We start from the raw sequence: 24,235 nt of genomic DNA on the forward strand, positions 1-24,235 counted from the left end.
TAACTAACTTGCTGGGCATTGATGGTGATGGCAATAGCTTCAGAATACATTGAGCTATTTATCCAAAGAGAATTTATTTTGCACAAAAGCACCCTTGAAATGATTTGCATGCTGAGTTTGAAGGAATGATTGCAAACTAAATGTTCTTGATGGTCTGTGAAACTGTTACATCAGAGTCCTTGATGTAGATCTGAAAGAATATCTCATCCAGTTTATGCTGGTACTTGTTTGTACCATCCTAATGTGACTGAATGATTGTCCATCTTTGCTAGAGGCTAACATCAGAGGTGCTCGTGATTTAAGACTTTGGGGTGGAAGTAGTGGAGAAGGCTGGCAGTGGAGCTGAGTGGGAAAATGGATCAGCTCATGATTAAATGGCAGGGTAGACTTGATGGGCTGAATGGCCTATTTCTGTTCCTATGTCTTATGGTCTAAATGATTTTGAGGGTAATGGATTTAGTAACTATATTCAGCAAGAAATGTCAAATAAATGATCCTTTTTGACTTCCATTTGAGATCATGACCATTGTAGAAGACAGTTGATTCACTTCACTTAATAGCAAGAAATGGCTGGATACAGCAAAGCCAATAAAGCCAGATGCAGTTATGGAAACCTGCTCTTCAGAACTAGCTACCACACTGGGCAAACTGTTCTACACCAGCATCAACTAGTAATGTGGAAAATTACCCAGCTACATTCAATTCACAAAAGAACAGGATTAATCCTATCTGGCTAATTACCAACCAATTGTCTACCCTCCATCATCAGTGAAGTGATGGAAGCCTTTTGTCAACATCAAACAGCACTTACTCAGTAATAATCTACTCACTGATGTCTATTGAAGGTTTCAACCAGGACCACTTGGTAATCATTAACCCCTCAGGATTTATCAGTTTTTAGGTTGCCAAACTTCTCAAGTAGTTTTACTCTATGCATGTTCATTTCTTTTACTTCCTGTTTGATCTGAAGCCCTGTTTGTTTTGTGAGGAACTGACACAAAGTATTTGATTAATTCCTCTTCCGTTTCTTTTACCAATGTCCCAGTTTCTGTCTGCAAGAGGCTCGCATTTGCTCTTGCCAATATTTTCCTTTTTACACACCCCTTATTGATGTTCTGACAGTCTGTTTGTACGTTTCTCACCGGTTACTCCAGCGCTCTGCCTCTATTCTTCCCTTTATCAATTTCTTTGTCAAACTGTTTTTAATTCTAAAATAATCCACACCTCTGCTTTGCCTATTAACTTAAAAGCCTCTTCCTAGATTTAATAGTATATTTATTTTATCCATTATGTGGATCACCTAGCCTGTTGTTTTTGTGTCTTAAATGAATGCATATTTATGGCAAATAATGTATTATTTCTTTCTTCTTCTTTGGCTTGGCTTTGCGGACGAAGATTTATGGAGGGGGTAAAAAGTCCACGTCAGCTGCAGGCTCGTTGGTGGCTGACAAGTCCGATGCGGGACAGGCAGACACGGTTGCAGCGGCTGCAGGGGAAAATTGGTTGGTTGGGGTTGGGTGTTGGGTTTTTCCTCCTTTGCCTTTTGTCAGTGAGGTGGGCTCTGCGGTCTTCTTCAAAGGAGGTTGCTGCCCGCCAAACTGTGAGGCGCCAAGATGCACGGTTTGAGGCGTTATCAGCCCACTGGCGGTGGTCAATGTGGCAGGCACCAAGAGATTTCTTTAGGCAGTCCTTGTACCTTTTCTTTGGTGCACCTCTGTCACGGTGGCCAGTGGAGAGCTCGCCATATAACACGATCTTGGGAAGGCGATGGTCCTCCATTCTGGAGACGTGACCCATCCAGCGCAGCTGGATCTTCAGCAGCGTGGACTCGATGCTGTCGACCTCTGCCATCTCGAGTACTTCGACGTTAGGGATGTAAGCGCTCCAATGGATGTTGAGGATGGAGCGGAGACAACGCTGGTGGAAGCGTTCTAGGAGCCAACTGAAAAACCTCACAAAGATAAGCGTATACAGAGCCGTTGTCATACCCACACTCCTGTTCGGCTCCGAATTATTTCTTTATATATTAACCATTGCCAGTCCACTATCATAATCTATAATGTAGCTTCGCTGAATAAGATGCCCCTGATACATTTATAGTTTCCTTTGTTTTGATTGAAAACCCTAGTTTCAGATTGAATTCTATTACTTTTAGTCTCAATATTAAATTCTATGTTACAATTTCCTAGGGACTCCCTTACAACAAGATTGTTTATCAACAATGCTCTCTCATTTCACAATGTTCTTCAGTAATGCAGTCAGTCATTCAATACGCTTCGAAATTCGTCTTATATCGATTGTAGGAATTCAGCTCTATGTTATTAGTACTAATTTGATTTGTCCCATCTATATTTAGATTAAAGTCACTCATGATTTCCTTTGTTACATACACTGCTTCTAATTTCCTTGTTTACATTATATCCTACATCATTACTACTATAAACAACTTCCACCAGCATTGGAGTTCTGATGTTCTATCCTTCAGATGCAGCGACGGGCCACTAATTTGATTCCAGGAGTAAGAGAGTTGTCACCACAGAAATACTGGTTGGAAGGAGCCAGTGCCTGCTGGCTTTTAGAAAAGAAAGAGGAGTGACAGGAGCTGCTGCCTGACAGCCTGGTATTCGATGCTGTCTGGGTGGAGTTTGCGCGTTCTCCCTGGTTTCTCTGGGTGCTCTGATTTCCTTCCACGTCTCAGCGGTATGGGTTAATAGTTTAATAATCCACTGAAAATTGTCCCTAGTGTACAGGTGAGTGGTAGAATCTGAGGAAGTTGATTGGAATGTGAGGAAAATGAAAGTGGGATGAGTGGAGGTGGGTGCCTGACCCTTGATGCAATGGGGTGACTGAGGAGCTTGTTTCTGTGTTGTTATGACCATGACTCACTGAGTATAAAATCATTAGGAGTCCTCTGGGGTAAATGCTGAGAAGATGCTTCTCTCAGCGAGAGAGTCGAGGACTAATAGGCATAGTGACAGGATAGGAGATCATTTAAGACTGAGGAGATTGGAGAACCCTGAATCTCTGGAACTCTGCCTCAGAGGCCAGTGGAAATTTGGTCAATACATTTGTGATGCTTTAGTGATGGAGCATCCATCAAGTTTGACTTGACACATTTCTCCTCCTATGTCTTTAATTTGATCAGTTAAGTTAGAGGTGTGAATGAAAATGAGGGCACTGCCGGAGATGCTGTAACGGCAGCACGGCCGTTGGTGCAGACCCACTGAGAGCGGGGAGCAGAGTCCCAGCATTCCTATGGGGTCCAAGCGCCCAGTGCAATTGCCGTCAGCGCCATGCAGGCATTAAACGGCCTGTAAATGGAGCCGACAGTAGTTTTATTTAAAAAAATACTGTGGGGGACTGGCTGCTGATGGAGTAGCAGCTTTTTGAAGTTGTTCTAACACCTTACTGTCTCCAACCTTTTTAAGACCTTATTCTTAAACTTCACATTGCTTACTGAATTTATTTGGTTAACGACTTTAACTGTCTTTAACATGGCTACATGGAGTACTAAAGGAACTGGAAAAGAAGAGGATCTTCCTGCGTCTTTGGAATCTGTTATGGAATTGCTTCGTCAACATAGAAAAGAATCCTCTGTCGAATTACAACAATTCAGAAAGGAGTTTAAGCAGGAGGATGCAAAATAGAATACTTTTCAAGAACCTTAGAAGAACATGATAAATGTTCATGGTAATGAACCAATTGTGCCTGTTTTGGATGGCAGAATGGATGATATGTGAGAGCTATGTAAAAAGCTATCAAAGGCTAATGAAAAATTGATGCAGAAGATTATTAACCTTGAAAACAGAAGCAGAAGAAATAACTTACATATTATGGACTTGGAAGAATCAACTGAGGGTGAAAAAATTATTACATTCTTTGCAAGTTTTCTGTTGGAATTGTTTGGACCTAAAGTTCTACTGACTCTCCCTGTGAAAGATCGTGCACACAGATCACGGGATCCTAAACCAACTCCTAGTCAGAGACCTCGATCGGTTATACTGTGATCCCATGGATTTCAAACTAAGGAACTTTTAATGCATGAACCTTTATGTAGAAGAATGATTGACTCCAAACATCAGAAGATGTGGATTGTCGAGGATAATTCACCTGAGGTTACAAGTGAATGTGTTAAATATAAGAAGATCATGTTGGAATTCTACAATCAAGGTATTAAGCCATCTCTGCTTTTCCCAGCATGCCTTCAGATCACACTGAAGGACAATTCTAAGAAGAGATTCTGTTTCATTGAAGAAATTTTTGAAAGATCTACCATCTGTTATCTTTCCATCTGAATAAATGTTTCCCTAATTTTCTGTAGCTGTTTCACTTTCTGAATCTTTTAGTGTTTAACTAATAGAATAAGGTCTTAATGAGTTAAGTGTTTATAGATTTTGATTTTTTTAATATCTTTTTTTCAGTTATTAGTTATAATTTATAGTTCTGATTCTCCCAAGAATAACATTGTAATAATAATTTTTTAGATAAATTGAATTTTCCTGTGCTTTCTGCTGCTACTCAAAAGCAATTAGATCAACTTATTTTATGAGGAAATTGCTGAAGCTATATGTTCATTCTTCTTCTTTCTTCTTCTATCTTTCTTTGGCTTGGCTTCGTGGACGAAGATTAATTGAGGGGTAATGTCCACGTCAGCTGCAGGCTGTAATATGTTCATTACACACTGGGAAAGCACCAGGTCCAGATGGTTTTTCTGGGAGAATTTTATGTGATGCACAAGATTCGTAAAGACTGAATAATAGGCTTTATTCTACTTAAAGTCTTCAGCTGTATTCAGCCGCACTCCGAGTGAGTGACCTTGAGGGGCCAGATGTGGCTTCTATCCTGGCGGATGATTGGCAGCCAACCGGCTGGGGCTTGATCCATTCAGGTTGGCTGATTGACAGCTGGCCAAGTGTGGCCTGTCCTCCGTAATCTTTCTGCAGATACACTGGTCGCCCCCTGCAGTCAGCTAGTGGTGTATCACCACATTTTATAAGGCTTTGTCCACATTATTTACACCTCATCTATTTTTTTCTGATTCTTTTAAGTTGGGCAAGTTGCCACAGTCTTTTTATGAAGCTTCTACTTCGCTTATTCTTAAAAAGAATAAAAACCCAGTCAACTGCTCTTCATATAGGCCAATTTCTTAACTTATTGTTGATACCAAAATTTTATCCAAAATTTTGGCTCGTAGACGTGAAAATATTTTGTCACTTAGTGTATCTGATGATCAGACTAGATTTATTAAAAATTGGTTCTCCCATTTCAATATACAGAATTTAAATATTTCATACTCCCCTTCTGAGGAGGTTTCGGAATGTGGATATCTCTGGATGCTTTTGACTGGATATAATGGAATTATTTATTTGTCATACCCACACTCCTGTTCGGCTCCGAATCATGGGTCCTCTACCGGCACCACCTACGGCTCCTAGAACGCTTCCACCAGCGTTGTCTCCGCTCCAGCCTCAACATCCATTGGAGCGCTTTCATCCCTAACGTCGAAGTACTCGAGATGGCAGAGGTCGACAGCATCGAGTCCACGCTGCTGAAGATCCAGCTGCGCTGGGTGGGTCACGTCTCCAGAATGGAGGACCATCGCCTTCCCAAGATCGTGTTATATGGCGAGCTCTCCACTGGCCACTGTGACAGAGGTGCACCAAAGAAAAGGTACAAGGACTGCCTAAAGAAATCTCTTGGTGCCTGCCACATTAACCACCGCCAGTGGGCTGATAACGCCTCAAACCGTGCATCTTGGCGCCTCACAGTTTGGCGGGCAGCAACCTCCTTTGAAGAAGACCGCAGAGCCCACCTCACTGATAAAAGGCAAAGGAGGAAAAACCCAACACCCAACCCCAACCAACCAATTTTCCCTTGCAACCGCTGCAATCGTGTCTGCCTGTCCCGCATCGGACTTGTCAGCCACAAACGAGCCTGCAGCTGACGTGGACTTTTTACCCCCTCCATAAATCTTCGTCCACGAAGCCAAGCCAAAGAAGATTTAAGACTTTAGAAAAAATTAATTTTGGGGCAGACTTTATTCAGTGGATTAAATTATTATATCTATCCCCTTTTGCTTGCTTTCTAGCTAATTTTCAGAATCCAAAGTGGAACCAGACAAGGATGCCCTTTAAGTTCATTGCTTTTTTACTTCACTCTAGATCAGTGGTTCTCAACCTTTTTCTTTCCACTCACATACCACTTTAAGTAATCCCTATGCCATCAGTGCTCTGTGATTAGTAAGGGATTGTGGTATGTGGGTGGAAAGAAAAAGGTTGAATTCCACTGTTCTAGAGTGAGGTAAAACAGTTTGAAAAACACTGCTTTCATTGTACCTCAGTGACTCGTTATGTGCACGGTTTCACAACTCCAAAGGAAATGGGCCAATGACAATTTTTCTCAAGCAAAATATTTCAGTGACAATTGGGTCTAGAGCAGTGATTCTCAACCTTTCCTTCCCACTCACACACCACCTAAAATAATCCCTTACTAATCGCAGAGCATTTACGGCATAGGGATTACTTAAAGTGGGATGTGACTGGAAAGAAAAAAGATTGAGAACCACAGCTCTAGAAACTTTACCTATCGCTTTCCAAGATATTTTAAGGAAGGGCACTGATCATAAAGTTTCGCTCTATGTTGATGATCTATTGTTTTTTATTTCTAATCTTGAGACCTCATTGGCTTCTGGGCTTTCTTTACTTTCTCATTTTAGTCAATTTTCAAGTTATGAGTTGAATTTACATAAAAGTGAACTCTTTCCTTTGTATAATTTGGCATCAATAAATTCCTTTTAAAATTGTAAGAAATCAATTTTCTTATTCGGGGTGTAACAATTACTAAGAATTATAAAGACTTATTTAAAGAAAAATTTCTTACTTGAAATACATGAGAGGGACGTTATCAAACTGGTTGATTGGTCAAATCAATTCTATTAAAATGAATATCAAACTTAAATTTTTCAGACTTTGCCTGGTTTTATTCCCGTCTTTCTTTGATTTTCTTGATTCAATCTTGTCTTCTTATATATGGAAATAAAACTTAAAAAGAATAGAGGTTTAGCCTTTATAATAGAACTATTACAAATAAGAACTTTAAGTTCTATTATTGGGCAGTCATGTTTTGGTCATATTATATTAACCGTGAAGATTGTCAGTATGGGTCATTTTGGAATCTGTTACAATATTTTCTATTATCTTTCTTCTTGGATCTTCACTTCCCTTATCTTTAAATAAATTAACTGACAATCCAGTGGTTAAACATACTTTAAGAATTTGGATACAGTTTAGAAAATATTTTGGTTTACTGAAATTTTCTCTTTCTAGTCCTTTTTCTAATTATTTCTTTAAACCTTCCAAGATCGATGTAGCTTTTAAAAATGGTATAGATTAGAAATTAAACACTTTAAAGATCTATTTATTGAAGGAAGTCTTGTTTCTTATGAAAAACTCAGTTAAATACAGTTTACTAAATACTTATTTTTGTTATTTACAGATTAGAGATTTTTTTCAATCTCAATTACATACATTTCCTAAGAGCTTTGACAAGAATTTAATAGATGTAATTTTTAATTTGCAACCTTTTTATAATAGTTCAATATCTAACATTTATGATGTGTGGTTGGGAACAAGAAGATTGCGACAGGGATTTTTTTTCTCCGTTCTTTGAAAACAGCTTCGGTTTTGGCAGCGGGATTAGATTTTCTTTTTATCTCTTTCCCGACAAGACTAGCTGAGAGATGCTATGTGTAGGGTGGAGGGGGTCATCAATGATTTTGCTTGCCCTCGTTAGGCAATAGATCACTTCAATGTGGGGGTGGGGGGGAGGGAGGGAGGCTCCAGTGATCCTCTCTGCCACCCTTATGGTCCTGTGGATTGACCTCTGATCCATTTCTCTTCAACAACCATATCATATTGTGATGCAGCCAGTCAGGACGCTCTCGATAGAACTCCTGTCGAAGGTTGGCATGATGGTGGCCAGTAGCCACTTCAATCTTATCAGGTAGTGCCGTTGCTGTTGTGCCTTCCTGGCAAGTGAGGAGATGTTGAGAGTCCACAATAGGTCACTAGTTAAGTGAACTCCAAGAAACTTGGTACTCTCCATTCACTCTACCACAGAGTAGTTAATGTGCATTGAAGGGTGGTGTCCTGGTCCTCCTGAAGTCTACAATCATCTCCTCCATTTGTCCATGTTGAAACTTAGGTTATTACTTTCACACCATCAGGAGATTTTCCACCTCTTCGCTGTAGTTCAACTCATTGCCTGTTGTTGATAAGGCCCAACTGTGGTTTCATCTGAAAACTTATTGACACTGTTGGAGCTGGATCTGGTGATCCAGTCGTGGGTCAGCAATGTGAACAAGAGCAGGCTGTGACCTTTCTGTTAGGAATTCCAGAATCCTGTTACTGAGAGTCCTAGAGAGGACAGCTTCTCCATCAGCCTCTGGGGATAATTGTATTAAATGCCAAGCTGAAGTCAATGAACTGCAGCCTGGCATATGAGACATCGTTCTACAGGAGGGTTAAGACAGAGTGAAGGGACAAGGCTGTAGCATTGTTGGTGGAAAGGTGAATTGAAATGGGTCTAGCTTCTCTGGGAGGTGTGCTTTAATGCATTCCATCACCAGATGCTTGAAGCATTTAATAATGGTGGAGGTCAGTGCCATAGGGCGGTAGTCACTGAGGTCTGTTACTGTCACCTTCTTTGAAACCAGGATGATGGTGGCTGTCTTGAACCCTAAGGGAACAATGGGTGCTGCAGTGAGGTGTTGAAGTTGTCCGTGAAGGTCTCCATCAATTGGTCTGCACAGTCCTTCAGTACCTGACTAGGTATGTTGTCTGGTCCCGCTGTCTTGTGTGGCTTCACCTTGGATAGGTTCCTTCTCATCTCAGCCGCGGCTATGCAGGAGGTCCATTCTTCAGGGGGACACAGAGCTTTCTTTTCCAATTTTAGTTCCAGTTCTGTCTGCTTCTTCATCCTATTCTAAAGTGGTATTGTCGAAAAGTCTCGTGAAGGTCGATAGCTAAAATTCCTAATGTGATCAGTCCACTGTTCAGACTCTATTGAAATAAAAAAGTGGTGGTGGAAACTGTTAACGCATGCAACATGTCTCCTCAGCAGTTGTAGGATTTTAATTGAGAGGCTTAAGCACACCTGGAAGTAGCCATTTGGCAAGTACTGCCCAGTGATTGAGAAGAAGCTGAGGAATTGATAAAAACTTTGAAAAGAAATGCAAGTTGGACTTAGGTAACTATTTCACCTTGATTTGCACGAGGAATTTCAGCCATCTCCATTGAGATCCTTTTAAATAGGGGACCTCCAATGGTAAAGAACAATTCACATTTTCATTATGGGTGCCACCGTCAGCTTAGTGGCCACTGCATCGCTGTAACAGCACCTGCAACCAGGATTGTGGTTTGAATCCCGCGCTGTCTATAAGGAGTTTGTACGTTCCCCTTGTGTCTTTGTGTGTTTCCTCTGGGTGCTCCAGATTCCTCCCACCCTTCACAATGTAGCAGGTTGGAGGTTATTAGGTTATAATTGGGTGGCACGGGCTCATGGGCCGAAAGGGTCTGTTACTGTGCTGCATGTCTACATTTTCAAAAAATAGAGATTTTATAAGCATGAACAGGGTAGAAACAAGATTTACCAATACTACTCCAATATTTTCAGCCTAGAAAGTTTAGAATAAACTGGGATAATCTACTGAATTACATAAGGTTTCTTTTCTTAACTAATAAGATAATCCAAGTTTAAATATCTGAATATGCTTTGTGTGGCAAAGGATCACAGGTTGGAATTTGTAGAAGTTGACAGTGAGGCTTCACATATAATGGAAAACTCGCACAGCACTCAAGAAGTTTAACATTGAAATGATTCTTCACGCACTAGATTGTTGTGGGGCTGTATGTACCTCAGCATTAATACATTACATTTACTTTAAACTGGGGGTGGGGGGGGGTGGTAAAGAAATATTCAGTGTGAAAGTTTGTGCTAAATCCTAAAACAAAATGAGTTGTTTAACTTTTATGTTATTTCCCTTCTAGTTTGATACAAATAGTAGATCAGAGAATCGCTGAACATCTTCTCTGTATTGTCTGAGGGCTGCTGAGGGGGTTGCCCACAATACATGTGACCGCTCATTCAAGGTATCTTAATGAATAAATCCCTTTAGTAGATTCACTTAATTTTGAGCATGACATTACCTTGATGAATTTAAAATAAAACTGGCTAGATTTGATTCCTCTAAAAAATTAAGATATCATAAATCAGTATTGCCCTTCACAATTCATTCGAAAGGAAGTGGTAACAAAAAGAGGAAAACTGACCACTTGCAGAATATATTAAGGTAAACTGAGAGCTGATTTTAGGTTCAAGCATGGCATCCATCATTCATTATTGCTTAATTACAGGTATGTGGTCTTCAGATTCCTGACACTCCAAACCCTTTTCCCCATCCAACAACTCAGTTCTATCCAGAAAAAAAAATCTCAATTTGAGTGGTACTCCAAAATATTAATTTGCCCTAAACTATGTCTACAGGCTACACACAGAAGACTGCAGATGATGGAATCTGAAAGTAAATATAAATGGCTGGAGGAAGGTCAGTGGGTCAAGCAGCATCAGTGGGGGAAACTGAATGGCCAACATTTTGCGTCAAAACTCTTTATCAAGACTTGACGAAAGGTTTCTGCTTGAAACGTCAACCATTCCTTTTCTCCTTTTGATGCTCTTTGACCCCTGAAGATCTTCTAATTAGTTGTGTGTGGTTACAGGCTATTTCACAAAACTAACTTGCAGCCACTAGATCAAATAAAGGAAAGAATAGCAGACGCAAGAGAATGTGGACTCCGCCAACAAATTTCACTAATCCGATTGAGAAATAAATTGCTGTATCTTCAGACTTACTAAGTCTCAATCCTAGACCTTCCCATCCAACAACATTGCGAGAGTACCTTCATCAGAATGGACTTCCTCAAGGCCCACTATGGATAAGCAATAAATTCCAGAACCACCGAAAGAGCTTGCATCCTGAAAAATTAGTAAAACAAATAGTCAACAAGAACAGAAATGCAAGGAAAAAGCTGCTTCTGTGGAAGGTGAAACAGGATTAACACTCAAGACTTCAATGTTAACTCTACTTCTCATTCCATTATTGCTGCCTGACCTGCAGTGTTTCTAGTGTTTTCAGATTTCCCACATCTAAAGCTGTTCTCTTTATTTTCAAAATATGAAAATAATTACAAATGACCAAATGGCCTTATAAATCCCTTGACAAAGTTAATCTCAGGCAAGTTATTTGGAAAGAAGGAACAGGTTTTAAATGAATGCCTTTACAAAGAACTTTTCCGATTCTTTCTGCTTAAATTGATAGGGTTCCCACAGAATGAAGTATTTGAATACACATTGGCTTTCTTTACCAAACATTGGCTTTTGAAGATGATACAAAATAAAGTCATTTAAGTGCTTTTCGGCTGGGTTTTCCCCCTTGGTGACAAGCAAATTGTGCCAATTACTTACTCACATTTGTCCATTCTGTGGAACATTTCATTGCAACTTGTAATTAGAGAACCAGTTTGTCACCATGATCTTTACAGGAGATCTGTGGGAAGATGCAAAGTCACTCTGGATTTCTAAATCAGAGTGAAGAATTGTTATTGAGCATCAAGGTTTGAGATGGAAGTAACTCTTTGTTTTATATCAAACCGGAAAACAAAGTAGGGGAAACAATGACATTGAAAAAAGGCAATATTGGTCTAGAAATTCACATTATATCATAACATCATGTGCTCTGCCTTGGAAATTTGATCCATTTAAGTTAATGGAATTAAATTTTGCTGGCAACATGCAAACTGTTGATGTTTTGACAACCAGCTCATGGTTTGACATGTTTAATACTGCTACACAGATATGGTTACATAAAATGAATGTTCTGCTTTGAAGCGACATTGAGTTATATGTTCTCCTCATACCCTTTGATTGCGCTACATGTGCAAGTTCGTCGCCCAGCAAGATGCAAACCACTAGTTAGTTACAGAAAGGACAACCGTATTGCATTTTGCCAAGAAGTATTTCAAAGAGCCTGCAGGATTCTGGGAAGAGTTCTTGTGGATGGATGAGACCAAGATTAGCCTGCATCAGAGTGATGGCAAGAGAAGATTAAAATAGTTTTAGATCCAACAGTATTTTTATTGGGTTGTTTGCAACCTCTGAAAGGTTTGGGATTAGATAAATTCCAGCTTGCTTTTGTATATTTAGCTTTATCCGTAGCAAAATAATGTATTGCTAGTACATGGAAAGATACAAGTATGATTGATATTAATAGATGGCATAATGAGATGAAATATTGTTTAATAATGGAAAAGATTATGTATCTTTCGCATGATAATTATAATATTTTTATTAATAAGTGGCTGTTATACTTGGAATATTTACATTTCAATTTATATTGATTAGATTTTAATATGTATATTTAACTAAAGAGTGATGGCAAGAGCAAAGTGTGGAGGTGTAAAGGAACTGACCAAGATCCAAAGCTACCACCTTTGCCATTGTTTGCATCTTGCAGTGTAGCCTCTGTATTTCTGTTCATGAAGCCTTCTGCAGACAACAGTCATGGACACATCCACACCTCCCTCCTGAAAGGTATTTCTGATTTGTCAGACATAGGCTTGGGGATTTTTCTTCATTATGATGAGAATTCTTCTGTCATCACCAGTGGAGGTCTTCCTTGGCCTACCAGTCCCTTTGTGATTACTGAGCTCACCTTTATGTTCCTTCCTTCTCGTGATGTTCCAAACTATTGATTTTGGAAATTCTGAGGTCTTGTTGATGTCTCTTACTGTTCTAATCTTGTTTTTCGGCCTCATAAAGGCTTCTTTGACTTTCATTGGCACAACTCTGGTCCTCATGTTGAAAGATGGCAACTACAGATTCCAAAGGTGATCTAAAGCTTAGAAACAAACCTAACTCTATATCTGCACCAATGAAGCAATTAAACATACCCGAGTACTCACAATCACCTATGAAACCAAATGACCCAAACATTATGGTGCCCTGTAATGAGGGGACTATGTCATACAAAAATGTATACAAATAACCTTGAATAAAGTGTGGACTTAGAGGCAATTGTTTCCCAATAATTTGATTTAGTAAAACTCTTAAATTTTTACATACTTACATACTGCCAGGGTTTTTGCTTCTTTTAAGGACAGTTGGTTGCAGATTAATTAAAGCCCATTTTTCATTATTGTCAGTCCTTACCCTAGATCACAATTACACCACATTCCAGATTTTCTCTTAACTTTGTTAGTACTCATATTCTAATATATCCCACCATATTCTAATATATCCCACCAATGCATAATCATTAATCCCAATTAAAGATTGATTTCCTGATAGGAATATGGGTGGAAGCTCATGATTGTATGACCAATACAATTAATGTAAAATATAGCCTGGTGCAAAATAATTTTTTGCATCAGATCTATTTTACCCTGCAAAAATTACATAAATTAAACTCTAACCTTTCTGAAATATGTTTTAGGTGCAGTGAAGAAAAAGGTACATTCTTACATTCTACCTGGTCATGCTCCAAATTGAAACCCTTTTGAGGAAATTTAAGAGTTTTACTAAATCAAATTATTGGGAAACAATTGCCTCTAAGTCCAGAATTGTTTCTCATAGGAAATATTCTGGATATTAAGACCTAAAATGAGGCTATCTAAGTACCAGTTAGTTTCTTAAAATTGAATTGGCAGTGGCCAGGAAATGAATTGCAGTTACCTGGAAGTCTGATTCTCTTTTGGAAATAGCCCGTTGGGATGTTGAAATGCATTATGTTCCCCTAGAGAAAACTATTTACAATTTGAGTCTTAAGAACAACACATTTGTGCAGCTACGGGAACCTTACCTACAAAGCGTATGGTTGAATACTTAATAAATATAATATTTATTCTATTTATTTTTCTTCCTTTTATTGACAACTAGACAAAAATAATTGGGCCCCTTTTTTGTTGAATTGGATTCCAGATCTCGACAGCTCCTTTCTTTTCTTTTCCTTTTTTCTTCTCTTCTTTTTCTCTGTCCTTTTTTTCTTTCTTCTTTCTTCCCTTTTCTTCATTTTTTAGGGTTTTGTTGGGGGGAGGCGGAATAAGGGCTATATTTGGAACATGTATCAACAATTAATTCACATATAATTATTTATTTGTGATGGTAATTTTGGTACTGTTTGTCGATAAAATCAAAACAAAATATTCAAAAAGAAGGAATATGGGAAGAAGTTTAAAAAGTGATTTTCCAAATACAAGCAAAATTGAAAATTAAGTAATGAACTTTGTTATATAAATAAGAAAAAGAAAGACTTTAGAAAAAAGCTAATCAAGTCAGAGTACTTGCATTATCTCAAAGGTTCTGCCTGGCCTGACCCATTGCTGTCCGCAACATGATGGTAAAAACACAGTGCTGTAGAAACTCAGCAGGTTAAATAGTGTACTTTATGTGTACATAGTCGTAGAGCTTGAGATTACAGGCAGGGAACAGTGAGAGAAAATCCCACAGAACTCCCTAAGGAGAGCAAAGGAGAACTTCTTCAGGACAGGCATCCCTCGAAGAGAGTCCACAGAGTTTTGCAGTAGACAGGAGTAAAACATGAAAGTCTGTGAAAACATGAAAACATGAAAGTCTGTGATTGAAGTAAAAACACAATGCTGGAGGAACTCAGCTGATCACAATACAATTTTCAGCATTATCTTTTCACTACATTATGGTGACGGGACAGGTCCATTGGTGCCTCTCTCCCAGAGTCAAAAGGTGCTTGGAGACTTAAGGTTTATTACTACCCATATCCCACCCATGTCACATCAGTTTTATATCAAGTAATTTGGAATTTGGAACCTCGAGTGAATTTCGGTATCATTTAATTGACTGAATGTTGCCAACGCCTGCCACCTACTGAAAGCTCATAGACAGTGCAGTGCTGCAAATGTTCTGGGCTTGGATTTCTCCCCTCCCAAGAGCAGCAAGAAGGAATTAGTCTTTGGCTGAGCAGCTGGATTGACAGAAAGCTCAAAAGGTGTTTTTGCTGTGGCTGTGCTGTCCAAATATCTATCTATATATATATAGATATATACATATATATGGTACAATGCGCACAGAACTAAGCAGCCACAATGCTGTACCTTTTTAGGAAATGTTGACTCTGATCAGTGGGTCTTTCCTCAGAAAACATGCAATTGACTCGATCTGGTTGATGTCCTAGAGAGGACAGAATAGTGGGCTCAACTACTGAGGCAGTGTAGGTAGAGATCAGAAAGAGGAAATCACTCTGATCTTCTTCTTTGGCTTGGCTTATATTACTACCTGTGTGGATTTAAAAACATCTCACAACACTGTTTGGAAGAAGAGCAATGGAATTTTCCCTAATACCTTTGATTATATTTACGCCCAACAGGGCCCAAACACAGGTATTCTGGGAGTTCGTTGTGCAGAAGTTGACTTGCTGCTTTCCCACAATGCAACAGTAATAACATTTCAAAATGTATTACATCGGCTCTAAAGTATTTGTAATGTCCATTGCTATGGAGGCCACTTGTCTTTCTTCATCTTTAACTCTTATTTTGGAAAGGTAATTCTTTTGCTTTCTGATGGTCTTAAACAATTTTTACAGCTGTTTAATTTTCATAACCTGTTCCCTGAATTTGCTTGTACTTTGATAATTTAATAGTTCCTTTTTATTTAGAGCTTCTCCTATACTCTAAGATCTTTCACATAAATTATGAATCAGAATAGATTTGTTGTTTCAGAGGTGAAAATTTGGCATTAAGAATCCATAAACAACATCCCATCCAAGGCAAATGCATGGATAAACGAGTGCAGAAACAAAACAATGTTTATTCCCACATTTTGCATAAGAAATTTTATTTCACTTTTCCTCAACAGGAGAAAGACAGTATCTTTAATCATTAGTGCCCGAAAGACACAACAATCAGCTTCAGAAAGTAGAGGTAGGTTGACATTTCAAATAGAATTTTTGCAGTCAGGCTGTAGATAATTCTATACAAGCCTATGAAAAGGAAGCTGGGATGGTGGTTGACAACTGAAATGTAATTTAAATTAATAATATCACGATACTTAATTAACAAATATTAAAAGTCTGTGAAAGGAATCTCAACAGATATAATCTTCAAAATATACAAAAGTGCAATGCAATCTTGCCAAATCAGTGATTAGGTAATTTATGTTCATACACGGAAGTGCTGGAGAATGTTAGCAGGTCACACAGCATTCATAGGGAGGCAAAGATATATAACCAACGTTTCAGGCTTGGGGCCTTTGTCAAGTATGAGCAAAAAGCAGGCAAGTGCCTGAATAAAAGGACAGGGGAGGAGGGAAGAAGGAGCAAGTAGAGGAGCACTGGCCAACAGATGAGGCAATAGGTGGCATGGTTAGGAGGGCAGGAAAGAAAAAGCGGGAATTGTTTGGAATAAGGGGGTAGCTCTGTGAATGCAGAATTGGAGGAAAGGAGACAGAGGGAAAGAGAGAGTGAGAAAAAGAGGTAGAGGAAATGAGACAGGAATCAGGAAAGGGAGGGATGGGGACGCGGGGGGGGGGGGGGTGTTGTTGGAGGCTAATGGAAACCGGAGGTCAATATAAATCCCATCTGGTTGGAGGGTGTTGTTCCTCCAAATTGCGGGAGGTCTCAGTCTCACAGTGCATGACACCATGAACAGAGAGGTCAGCATGGGAATGTTTGCTGCAGGAAAATTGGCAAAAGTTCATGTAATTTGCTTTGGGATGTGGTTCTCAGTATATGGAAGGATTTGAGGAAATTTTTTACAATAAACCTTTTTGTGATGTATGGATGTTTTTATTCATACGTAGGATGTGGGTGTTGCTGTCAAAGACAAGATTTCTTCATTAGCCTATTGAGTCTGCCACACCATTATATCATGAGCTGATCCATTTTTCCACTCAGCCCCATTGCCTGGCCTCCTCTTTGATGCTCTGCTAATCAAGAACCTATCAAACTCTGTCTTAAATACATTTAATGTCTTGACCTCCATAACTGCCTGTGGTCACACATTCCAGAGATTTACCACCCTCTGGCTAAAGAAATTCCCATCATTCCTGAAGTTGTGCCCTCTTGGTCCTTGATTCTCCCACCATGGGAAACAACCTTTCTTCATCAACTCTGCCCATGGCTTTCAACATTCAAAATGTTTCAATGAGGTTCCACCTCATTCTCCTAAATTCCAATGAATGTAGACCAAGAGCTGTCAAATGCTCCTCATATGGTGACCTTTTCAATCCTGGAATCATCCTAGCGAATCTCCTTCTCTCTCCAACATCAGCACATCTTTTCTTAATTCAGGAGCCCAAAACTGCTCACAATACTTCAAGTGAGGACTCACCAGTGCCTCATAAAGCCTCAACATCCCTGCTCTTGTATTCGATTCCTCTTGAGATGCCAGGCCATTACATAGTGCATCCAGTGTCCTGTCAGGCCATTAGATAGGATATCCAGTTACCTGCCAGACCCTTACAGAGGGTACCCAGCCCTGGGAACATTCCTTCCCTGAACAAAACTCGTAAACCAATGAACCATTTTCAAGATTTCATGTTTGCCATTCCTGAAACTGATTTTTCTTTTTTACTTGATTAAACAATGTTAAGTTGACCCATGGCTACAATGAGCTTCAAACTCATGACTCTAGATCAATATTGCAGCTTTGAACACTGGTCCTGTAGCTAACATATGCATGAACTACAGCAAGGCTCTTCACACTGAGAGCATGGGTCAATTTAATTCACAACTGATATTGTCAGAGACTAAATATATCAAGGAACATATAACAAAGGCTAATAAATGGAGAAATGATACACATCAGCCAGGAGTTAGATGAAGGTAGAAGTGGCTCCAGGGACTGAGTGGCCTACTTTTGTCCCTCTGCTTTTATTTGTCCAGTGACTGAAAATTGGATGATTGATTTGTGAAGATAGAAGGCAGAAATTGTAAATTGATTATTTTTTATTTAGAACATCACCCATATTTTTAAATCCCATTCTTTGACATTTGAAATTGCTCTTTAATTTGTGTTAATGAAAAGAAGGGATGAGAAGACAATAAATACTAAATAAATGTCAAATTTAACTGAGGCCTAAACTCAGTCAGTCATAACTGACCTCAATACTCATAGAATATTTAAATACATATGGTAAATGCATGCGATGATAGGACCTAAGATTGAAAGAGCTCTGTGCAAGTCTTCCACCTTTTTATGCATCAACTATGCAGAAAGTGTGAGAAGCAGCAAAACACACTGGAATTGTGTTGGCTCTTGAAAGCTTATGTAATGAGTAACAGCTGGAAGCTATGCCAACATTTTTTTTTCTTTGGCTTGGCTTCGCGGACGAAGATTTATGGAGGGGGTAAATGTCCACGTCAGCTGCAGGCTCGTTTGTGGCTGACAAGTCTGATGCGGGACAGGCAGACACGGTTGCAGCGGTTGCAGGGGAAAATTGGTGGGTTGGGGTTGGTTGTTGGGTTTTTCCTCCTTTGCCTTTTGTCAGTGAGGTGGGCTCTGCGGTCTTCTTCAAAGGAGGTTGCTGCCCGCCAAACTGTGAGGTGCCAAGATGCACGGTTTGAGGCGAGATCAGCCCACTGGCGGTGGTCAATGTGGCAGGCACCAAGAGATTTCTTTAGGCAGTCCTTGTACCTTTTCTTTGGTGCACCTCTGTCACAGTGGCCAGTGGAGAGCTCGCCATATAACACGATCTTGGGAAGGCGATGGTCCTCCATTCTGGAGATGTGACCCACCCAGCGCAGCTGGATCTTCAGCAGCGTGGACTCGATGCTGTTGACCTCTGCCATCTCGAGTACTTCGACGTTAGGGATGAAAGCGCTCCAATGAATGTTGAGGATGGAGCGGAGACAACGCTGGTGGAAGCGTTCTAGGAGCCGTAGGTGATGCCGGTAGAGGACCCATGATTCGGAGCCGAACAGGAGTGTGGGTATGCCAACATAACATTGACAAAAACCACACCAGCTGATCAGGATAGCAAGCTAATGGATGGTAACACAACACTTAATGCCTTTTGAAGTAAATATATAAAGGTCTTTCAAGAATGAAGAGCAAAGAAAGTAAAACACAGGTTTGTTTTCACACCTCAAAAGTTTGAAAGGAAACATTATTTCACCTAAAGCGCAATTCAAAGCATTGTTATTCCATGTGATTGTTTTGAAAACTAGAATGATACAATTGCACATGTTCTCATTGCCACCCATCCACTTTAAAGATTAATTTGACTCTGAAAGTCATTTTACATCGTTACACCATTGTGGGTAAATGAATCCACTTAATTTGTTTCCTGTGGAAGGCAAGGGCACATAGTGGTGTAAATTAGGCTCTTAGTTGTAAAATTAGGAAAATAATCCTACATTGGCAGATGGATGATTGAAATTTGGAATTCTGGGGCAACTATCATTTTAAATCCGAGCCCGTGGGATTTTATGAACCAAACATATGAGATGCAAGGTCAGCAGAAATATAGTTAGGTCACTGATCAGCTCCGAGTGATAGGAGAGGCTTGACCTCTGTACCTTCTTTCCTTTTCATCGTTCTGGGCTTTTCTATGATTTCAGAAAGTTTAGAGGAAATAAAAGTTATCAGATTTGTGAATTTACAAGTGCTTTTAGGCAAACTTGAAATGACAGATGGTGAGGATGCTATGGTAAGGGATAATGAATTACCGGGTATGATTTTGTTTGGGCTTAAAAGGATTACTTTCACTAAATTATTATCAATGGCACATCTTTTTTCATTTGCACAGTGAAACACATTGGCATGAAGAGAAATGAATGATCATAAACTAAAGTGATTTACTCTGACCTCCAGCACTTGTGACAATTTGCAAGCATTCATTTTTCTGGCTATTAATTATTCCAAAGAACAGAAAAGGGAGGGAGGGCACACCAGCAAACAAGGAGAGCATGGAAGGCTCTGTGAATGGAAAGGGAAGCGGATGGAGACCTGGAGGAAATAAGACAGATGGATGGGGAAGAGAGGGAGAATGGGGAGTAGTCAAATTAGTTGTGGGAGTTGGTAGGTTTGTAAAAAAGTGTCTAGAAAGCTCATCTCCTGAGATGGAGTCAAGTCAAGTTTATTCTCATCTGATTGTGCAAGTCCAAACTGACGAAACTGCATTCTCTGGTCCTCAGTGAAAAACATGCAGACACACAACTAGACATAACAGACATACAATAAATAATAAGTATACAGGACAAGTATTTCATCTATAAAAATAAATAAATATTGCTTTGTACAAATGAGAATCTCGGATGGTCAGTGTGAGCAGTTCTTTTTGTTGTTCAGCGTTCTCACTACCTGTGGGAAGAAGCTGATCCTCAGCCTGGTGGTGCTGGCTCTGATCCTCCTGGATCTCTTCCCCAACAGGAGTAGCTGAAAGATGCTGTGTGCAGGGTGGCAGGGATCCTCAATGCTTTTGCGCGCCATCTTCAGACAATGATCCCGGTAGATCACGTTGATGTAGGGGGGAGGGAGACTCCAGTGATCCTCTCTGCCACTCTTATGGTCCTGTGGATTGACCACCAATCCATTTCTCTGCAGCAACTGTACCACACTGTGATGCAGCTGGGCAGGACGGTCTCAATAGAGCTCCTGTAGAAGGTTGATATAATGGTGGGTGGTAGTCTTGCTGCTTCAGTCTTCTTCAGGAAGTGTAGTCACTGTTGCACCTTCTTGACAAATGAGGAGATGTTGAGTATCCACAATAGGTCACTAGTTAATTGAACTAATTAAAGGAACTTGATGCTCTCCACTCTCTCTACTACAGAGTTGTTGATGTGTAGTGGAGGGTGGTCATTCCTGGTCCTCCAGAAGTCCACGATCATCTCCTTCATCTTGTCCACATTAAGACTCAGATTGTTACTCTTGCACCATTCCATGAGATTTTCCACCCCTTCTCTGAGTGCGACACATCGTTGTTGCTGATAAGGCCAACTACAGTTGTGTTATCTGCAAATTTGATGACACTATTGGAGCTGGATCTGCCGATGCAGTAGTGAGTCAGCGTGAGCAGGAGTGGGCTGAGCGCAAAGCCCTGAGGTGAGCCACTGCTCAGTGTGACAGTGCTCTATATTCTCCTACCAACCCAGATAGATTGTGGTCTTTCCGTTAGGAAGTCCAGGATCCAATTACAGAGAGGGGTGTTAAGTCCGAGCAAAGAAAGTTTCCCCGTCAGCCTTTGAGGAATGATTGTATTAAATGCGCTGAAGTCAATGAACAGCAGCCTGGCATATGAGTCGTGTTTCTCCAGGTGGGTCAGGACGGAGTGAAGCTACAAGGCTATAGCACCGACGGTGGAATGGTTTCTTCTATAGATAAATTGAAGTTGATCCAGTGTCTCTGAGAAGTGTACTATGATACATTCCATCACCAGACGTTTGAAGCATTTCCAAATGGTGGAGATCAGTGCCTCAGGACGGTAGTCATTGAGGTCCGTTATTGTCGCCCGCATGGGTACTGGGATGAAGGTGACTGCCTTGAACCCTGCTGGAATGATGATCACTGCAGTGAGATGTTGAAGATGTCAGTGAAGACCTCTGTCAATTGGTCTGTGCAGTCCTTCAAGTCTATTGTCTGGTCCCGTCGGCTTGTGCAGGATCGCCGTGGATAGGCTTCTCCTAACCTCAGCCACAGCTCTGTATGGAGCCAGTTCATTAGGCAGACGGAGCTTTCTTTGGCATCATCCTGTTCTTCTCATCAAACCGTGTGTTCATTCTGTTGGGAAGGAGAGATCAAGAAAGGAGAAAGTATTGCCTGAGATGGACCAAGTGAATTGATCTGGCTATTTCCCGACTGTCATATCTCACTCATTGTGGTGTTTCCAATATCAGACAATATCCATGTAACATTCAATTTCAATTGGATTCTGCAGCAATATTTCTGAACTGAGAAGGTAGAATGTTCCTCAGTTAATGGGGCTGGAACCTTGTCCAATCTCTGTCTTTTCAAGTGAAGCTTGCAAAATTAAATGAAGTGTATTTCTGCCATTCATCCTGTAGATGGCACTTACAGTGCATGTCATAGAACATAATAGTTCAGTGTTACCAAGAAATAAAACAGAAGTCTGGAGACACCATGGTTGAAGTAAAAACCCAATGCTAAAGAAACTTGGCAGGTCAAATAGTGTCCTTTAAATTGCAAAGATAAAGATACAGAACCAACGTTTATGTATCTTTATCTTTGCTGTATAAAGAACACTGTTTGACCTACTGAGTTTCTCCAGCATTGCGTTTTTATTTCACTATAACCAATATGAAATAACTCTTGAACCTTTAATGTTTCTTCTCTCATCACATGTTACTTGACCTGAAGAGCATTTCCTTCCTCCTTCTGCTTTTATTTCAGACATGGACTCCAGAAGGATTTGCTTCTGTATCACTGTAGCCCTAACCTATCAGCAAGTGCAGGATGTGATGGTATTTTCATGGCTGGCAAATGTATGAATTCCCCATCTATGTGATATAGACAAGATGCTGTACATCCAGTGTCCTATACATTCAAAGTGAATCTACTTAGACTAGTTACAATGTATACAGGGAACGATATTGCAGAATATTTGGTCACACTGTTATAAAAATGTATTTATTAGAGACTTGAAATGTACTCCCTCTCCCTCACTTTAATTAGAGAGTAGAGATTTTGTAAGATGCAAAAATCTACAGTCTTGCTTGCGTTGGCACGGTATTAAAATCCATCTTACACCATTTGCATTGAATCTGAAGACATTGTACCCTTGCCTGCCAGACCTCTCAGACCTGCTATTACAAAGCCAGTAAATTCTCTCAGTGCGATCCTCTGATTCACTTTAAATTTATCATCATTTTCCCTTTTGCCCTCATACATAGTCAGAGGAGAGTAACAGATCCAGGGTTGGTGAGGGACAGTAACAGATTCCTTTTTCACAGAGATTGAACATTGAAAGCCGTCCCTGAGCACTTTCCAGATGCATTATCGATTGAAGTTTGCTTGGGCATACAAACAAAAATTTGGTCAGTGAGATATTTTAAGATGTGTCAGTCTTCCCAAGATTTCCATCATGCCCTGAAATGGTACAGGATACATTTCACCAAGTATCAGCCTATGGGGCAGATAGAGTTTTGTATCATTGCATGAGAGGTACTGACATGATTTAATGAGATAATCATGGTCAACTCACATTTAGAAATGTGGACTCGAAAATGTTTCCACGTCACTGTCAGTATCATTATGAGTTAATTGATCTTAGCTGGCATGTTGACTTGGGCTCTGAAATGGGCTAATGAGGAAGCAAAACATTCCACACTTAATTGCTACTTAATGATCTGCTATATAAAGTGTATACATTGGAGGTGGTGTGGGAATGTTTAGCCTAAGCTGATATCCCCCAAGTGAATAGTTTGTCAGTCTAACCATGCAAATGAATGTTGATAATCCACAAATCCACCAGAGTGTAAGCCACTACTTTTAAAAAATTAGTTGATTGAAAATTGATTTTTAATAAGTTGCAAGCCTGAGATTTATTTTTAATATATGAATTATATGATGCATAAACAGATCTGAAGTATCAACACTAAGTGTGAAGAGGTTGCAAACAATGTACAATAGAATGTACATTCACTTAATATTTTCAGTTTGTAAGAATTAATTTAACTCTATCAATTTTCATAATGAAATCATCCATCAGTTGCAAAGCTATTTTCTAAAATACTTAAGAGAGTCATTATCATTAAATTTCTTGCCTAATCTTTACTCCAGCTAAAATTGGATTATTGGTGAAAAGAGAATTTCTTTTTTTTTCTTCTTCTTCTTTTCTTCTTTGGCTTGGCTTCGCGGACGAAGATTTATGGAGCAGGCTCGTTTTTGGCTGACAAGTCCAATGCGGGACAGGCAGACACAGTTGCAGCGGTTGCAGGGGAAAATTGGTGGGTTGGGGTTGGGTGTTGGGCTTTTCCTCCTTTGTCTTTTGTCAGTGAGGTGGGCTCTGCGGTCTTCTTCAAAGGAGGTTGCTGCCCGCCGAACGGTGAGGCGCCAAGATGCACGGTTTGAGGCGAGATCAGCCCACTGGCGGTGGTCAATGTGGCAGGCACCAAGAGATTTCTTTAGGCAGTCCTTGTACCTCTTCTTTGGTGCACCTCTGTCTCGGTGGCCAGTGGAGAGCTCGCCATATAACA

General features: G+C 40.0%; 1 protein-coding gene across 12 annotated transcripts in view; it reads right to left on the reverse strand.

Moving 5' to 3' along the window:
• The window catches only part of LOC138738423 (HMG box transcription factor BBX), a 285,557-nt gene that overhangs the window by 201,985 nt on the left and 59,337 nt on the right, over positions 1-24,235 (reverse strand). For 7 of the 12 annotated variants that reach the window (XM_069888607.1, XM_069888615.1, XM_069888604.1 and 4 more), the window contains one exon: positions 10,956-11,031. The gene's annotated coding sequence lies outside the window, so the exon portion shown is untranslated. Of the gene's footprint in view, positions 1-10,955; positions 11,032-11,524; positions 11,634-24,235 lie in introns of all 12 variants that reach the window. The other 5 variants (XM_069888602.1, XM_069888612.1, XM_069888608.1 and 2 more) reach the window with 2 other exon arrangements.

This window comes from Narcine bancroftii, chromosome 7 (genome assembly GCF_036971445.1).
Source record: "Narcine bancroftii isolate sNarBan1 chromosome 7, sNarBan1.hap1, whole genome shotgun sequence".
Classification (NCBI taxonomy): domain Eukaryota; kingdom Metazoa; phylum Chordata; class Chondrichthyes; order Torpediniformes; family Narcinidae; genus Narcine; species Narcine bancroftii.